The sequence below is a fragment of the Acinonyx jubatus genome, chromosome C1, assembly GCF_027475565.1.
Source record: "Acinonyx jubatus isolate Ajub_Pintada_27869175 chromosome C1, VMU_Ajub_asm_v1.0, whole genome shotgun sequence".
NCBI classification, from domain to species: domain Eukaryota; kingdom Metazoa; phylum Chordata; class Mammalia; order Carnivora; family Felidae; genus Acinonyx; species Acinonyx jubatus.
In genome coordinates, this window is record NC_069381.1 from 31,309,665 (window position 1) to 31,315,000 (window position 5,336).

Consider the following 5,336-nt stretch of genomic DNA (forward strand, 5'->3'; position numbering starts at 1 on the left):
GGTGGTTGCTTTTGGCTGTTCAGTGGCTGTGGGGTGGGGCACCTCGTCTGGGGGTGGGGATGAAGAAATTTGAATTAGTCAGCACTCTTTTGCTTGTAAACAACAAAAATCTAACCCGTTATACCTTTAGAAAAAAAAAAAAAGAAAGAAAATGAAACTTATTGGCCCAGATAACTAAACTGTCCAAAGGACAGAATGGTTGTAGGCACAGCTAGATCTAGGTGCTTTAACGTGTCAGGGATCTTGTCTTCTCAGCCTCCCTCCCACGCAGGCTGACCTCTCATGATGACCCCTGGCGCTTACAAATTTACTTTCTCTTGGCTTAGGGCCCCAGTGAAAAGTGAGTACCAGCTTCCTAATCGTTTGTGTCAGTCAGGGTCCGATTAGGAAAACAGAAACTACACTTTTTTTTTTTTTTTTAATGTTTGTTTATTTTGAGAGAGACAGCCAGATCACAAGCAGGGGGAGGGACAGAGAGAGAGCTGTCAGCACAGAGTCCGATGCGAGGCTCAAACTCACAAACCTCTAGATCGTGACCGGAGCCAAAGTTGGATGCTCATCCGACTGAGCCGCCCAGGCGCCCCTACGCTAGGTTGTAACAAAGAGAATTTTCAATAGGGAACAGATTACATTGATATAGGTGGGCTTGAAAGAACAGAAAGAATACTAAGGTAACTGAGAGGAAATTCCTGCAGGAAGCACCTACCTCTCCTAAGGCTGCAGGAATGGAGGGGAGAGGTTGGGGTTTGCAGAACCCACAGGCTTGACTGGGGGAGTCCTGTCTTGCTAGGGCTCAGAAATCTGAAGGGAGGGTGTTGTCTGGCTAGTGCCAGCACCTTTTAGGGGATACAGTGAAGCTTTCCTGGGAGTGCGGAAAAACAGCTAAGGGCTGGCACCAACTGTTAGGCTATCGCTGTTAAGGTTATTAAGCAAAGGAAGAAAGAAGTCTCCACTCCTCCTGCCTTCCAATCTTTCCCTAATGCCTCTTATTGTCAAGGCCAGCTCACAAAGGTACTGTGGTTTGCAGAGTCCCAGCCCCAGGATCACAGAGCTGAGTGTAGAAGGCTGTGTTTGGAACTCTAAGACAATAGCTTCGTAACTGGCACAATCCACCCTTTTGGGCACTTGGTCCCCATACACATCAATCCACACGTACTTGAACATCCATATATAACAACAGTAGCTTCCACCTAATAAGATGAAACTACCTTGCAAATGAGGATAATAACCCTCTTCCCCCAAATAGGAAAAGCACAAAGTCCCACCGTCCGATAGATGTCTCCATCTCCAGGAGTTAGTCATTGAATCCATATTTGGATGGTGTTAATTACTCCTCTAATTAAGTCACAAGCCCACCTACAACTAAACAGTGAACTGTAAAGTTAGCAACCACTTACGGTCTTTATATAAAATAATAGGGGAGAAGAAGGAGGGAGGAAAAAATTAAGTACTTAATTAATATACAATGTACACACCAGACACAGAAGATATGCATGCCTGTGAGGGACCTCCTTTGGGTAACTGGTCACAGTGCCATAGTTGATAGATATTTGTTTGTTAATTGAGTAAATGTGTGTGTGTGTGTGTGTGTGTGTATAGTTAATTGAGTAAATGTATATATATATATATATATATATATATATATACAGAAATAAATTCTGTTTTATATATATACATATATATATATATACATATATATATGTATATATATATATATTTATGGCTAATTGGGTAAATATGTGTGTGAGTGTGTATATATTTGCAATTCTCTTATATGTAATTGCCCTTAGCCAGGACATCAGCTAGTTGGGGTTCTTTGTGTGGTGGAGAGACCCAAATAATCATTCCCGAATGGTCTGGATCTTCCATGGGCCTGTGCAGTTTGGGGTGCCAAAGCTCTTTGCTAACTTTTACTATTGTCCGTGGAAGTACCAAGAGGGGCCCTGAAGGATCCCTGGGTTCTAGACGTAGTTCTCATTCTTATTGGCTAGCAATATCCCAATTTCCCTTTGGTGACGAGGACCAGTTAGGCAGGCAGCACAGTAACTCTTTCTTTGCCTGCTGGTGTAGTGGCATGAGAAATCCAAAATGACCAGTTAGAAGTTTCCAAATCCAATGCAATGAAGACGGTTTCTTCCCTTCCTTTGAGAACTAAGACCTCCAGACTGGTGGAGCCCAACACTGCAGGGACAAGAAGCAAAAGTTTTGTGAGTGGGTGCAGTAGGCTGAATAATCGCCACCCAAAGATAACAGATCCTAATCTCTGGAATCTGTAAATGTTACCTTGTAAGGAAAAGGGATCTTTGCAGATGTGATTAAGTTAATGATCTTGCCTCGGGGGAGATAATCCTGGATTATCCGGTGGGCCCTGAATCCAATTGTAAATGTCCTTTTAAGAGAGAAAGGCAGAGGGAAATCTTACACACACAGGAAAGGAGGAGGCAATTAGAGACAGAAACAGAGACTGGAGTAGTGCGGCCAGAGCAAAGGTATGCCTACAGCAGCCAGAAGCAGGAAAAGTCCAGGAACGATTCTCTCCTAGAGTTCCAGAGGGAGGACAGCTCTGCTTGACACTTTGGTTTGGGCCCTGTGAGGCTGGTGGTGAATTTTTGGCCTCCAGAACTGTGAGAGAATAAATTCTGTTGTTTCAAGTCGCCCAATTTGTAGTGACTTGTTACGGCAACTACAAGAAACTAATACTGTAAGTTATTTGGTGTCATAGTGGGAGAAGCTATTCTCACTGCCGCTCATTGATGCCTGGAACTGTATATTGGAGCTGCGTTAATGAGGCTAAGTCACTGTCCTCTCCATGATGGGAAGGGCCCAGGGAATCAACCTGGCACCAGGTGGTTAGATGAACCCCTGCAGAATTGTGGCATGTTGGGTATTCAACATCTGTCTCTCCTGATGGTAGATTGGACAGACAGTAGTGGCATTAAGCAGGTGAGCTTTGGGGGGGGGGGGGGTGTGAGTCCATATTGTTGAACCTGTAAATAGTTTCCCTTCTTGCCACCATGACCACGTGGTGCGAGAGCATGTTGAACGAGCCCTGGAGGAGTTGCAGAAAGAGGCCAACTGGTGTCCATGGGCTGTGCCATCTTAGCCATCTGATTATCAAGAGCCTTGTCTGCCGTGGATGCTCTTTGGTGAGATTTCACTTGGGATAGAAATATCTTTACACTCTGTGCCCATTGCTGAAAGTCCATCTAAATACATCATCCCAAGTCCTCCTTGTCACCCATCCTCCAATTCTGTGCTTCCTAAGTCCCTGACCCTGCAGCCAAACCATTAGCCATCACCCCAAACCAGTGTTGATGCAGTACGGAATAGACTGAAGGATGAGTAGGATTTAGCCAGTTTTAGGAACTGGGTGGTGGCGAATGTTCCGGCTAGAGTGTCTAGCATGTATAAAGGTCCAGAGGCACCAGAGAGCATATGGCACGAAGGACTAGAAAGAAATCCCTGTGGCTGGGCCCAGGGAGTGAAGGAGAGAATGGTACAAGATGGGGCTTAGGAATTAGAGATCAAGGTCTTCAGGATTCCATAAGTCATTCATTCCAAAGAGATGGGACTTAACCGTGAGGGGATTTGGGAGCCAAGTAAAGATGTTGACCAGGGATGAAACCGGGCTAGATTTCCATTTTACAAAGTTTTCTTCCTAGGTTGGAAGAGGGATTTGAGGGAGCAAGTCTGGCTGTTCCCAGTTCGGAGACTGCTGCAGTAATCCGAGCAGGAGATGTTGTTAACCTAGACAAGTCCCATGGCATTTCACTAATTGAGTAAATGTCTATGGAGCACCTGCTGTATGTCAGGTCCTGGCTCAGCACAATACACAAGATGAACCGCTGCGGGAGACCCAGGTCTGGGCCTGAGGTCATCCAGCCCCTGGGGGAAACAGATGCACAGTTACCCGGTGCACACGCCGCTCTTTATCTTCCGAGTTTGTCTGGCTCAGCAAGGAGTGTTTGCAGGTGGCTATGGGAGTCCCCAAACAGTCATCAAATATGGCCTCGAGAGCAGATACGATTTTAGCTTGGTGTGTCTTTATCTATTGCTATGTAACAACTCACCTTACACCTTAATAGCTTAAAACAACAACCATTTTACTCACTCTTGATCCTGTGGGTCAGCAATTTGAGGGGGGGGCTCAGCTGAGCAGCTCTGCTGGTCTCACCTGGGATCACTAATGTGGTTGCCATCACCTGGCTTCTTGACTGGGGCGGGATGGTCTAAGATGACCTCACTGACCGGCTGTCAGCACCGTGGTTGGTCCGACAGGACGGATGGCTTGTCTTTGCTCCATGTGGCTTATCGTCCTCCTCCGGTAGATTCGACTGGGCTTCATTACATGACCAGAGGGCAAACGTGGAAGCTCGGGCCTCTTAAAGGCTGTGGCCCAGAAGCCTTACCTAGCAGCTTGGGACTGCCGTGCCGCAGGGGCTCAGCTCATATGGGGTGCTCTGACTCTTGCAATTTTTACACTCTTGCAGATCAAAAAACCCCATGCTACATCTTTCCCACTTTAGAGCGCTTGTGCGATGTACTTTGAACAGTTCCAGTTGCCGCAACAACTTCTTTGTTTTCCCTCTGAGAAGTTGACGGACACATTTTCCCCTTCCACACCCACCTCTTGCGTGCAACAAGATTGTGAAAGCTGCTCTACTGGTGTCTTAGTTTGCTGCCATAACAAATGCCACAGACTGAGTGCCTTTTTTTAAGCCCCAGAATCTTTTTTTTTTTTTTTTTTTTTTTTTTTTAGCTCCAGAACCTTTGCTACAGCGTAGCCTATTTGGAACCCCAGTAGAAAAGATAAAATCGATGCATACACACTGAGCATGTGCCCAGCATTTTGTTGCAAGCAAAAATAAATCGGATCTGTCTCCAGGAGGCTTTCTTGAACAGTTGTCTTAGACAGTATTATTCGTCTGAAAAGTCTTTCTCCTTTCCTTGTTGCCATGGCTACCTTTGGGTGGAGGAAGCTTCCCCACCTGTCTTACAATGGCTTTCCTTCAGATTCGGAGACAGAGTGGTGGGCAGAGGTTCACTGGGGAGTGCTCTCAGCAGATTCTTCTGTGGGGATGTCAGGACTGGGCAGAGGGAGAATTTGATCTGCAAATGCAATTTCAACTGAGGCATCTGCTGACCTTCAGGAGCTCTGGAACTCAGGCAGCCCTTCAGGGTTTTGCCAAATTGAGGAAAGGAGGCAGGTCTTTGTTTCCCTGCTTCAGTCAATCACCTGCCGTGAGCTGCCCCCGGGGGGGGGGGGGGGGGGGGGAGGGCGTGACTTTGGGTAAGGCAGTTTCCTATGGCCAGGGGCAATTCCCAGTGAGTGATGG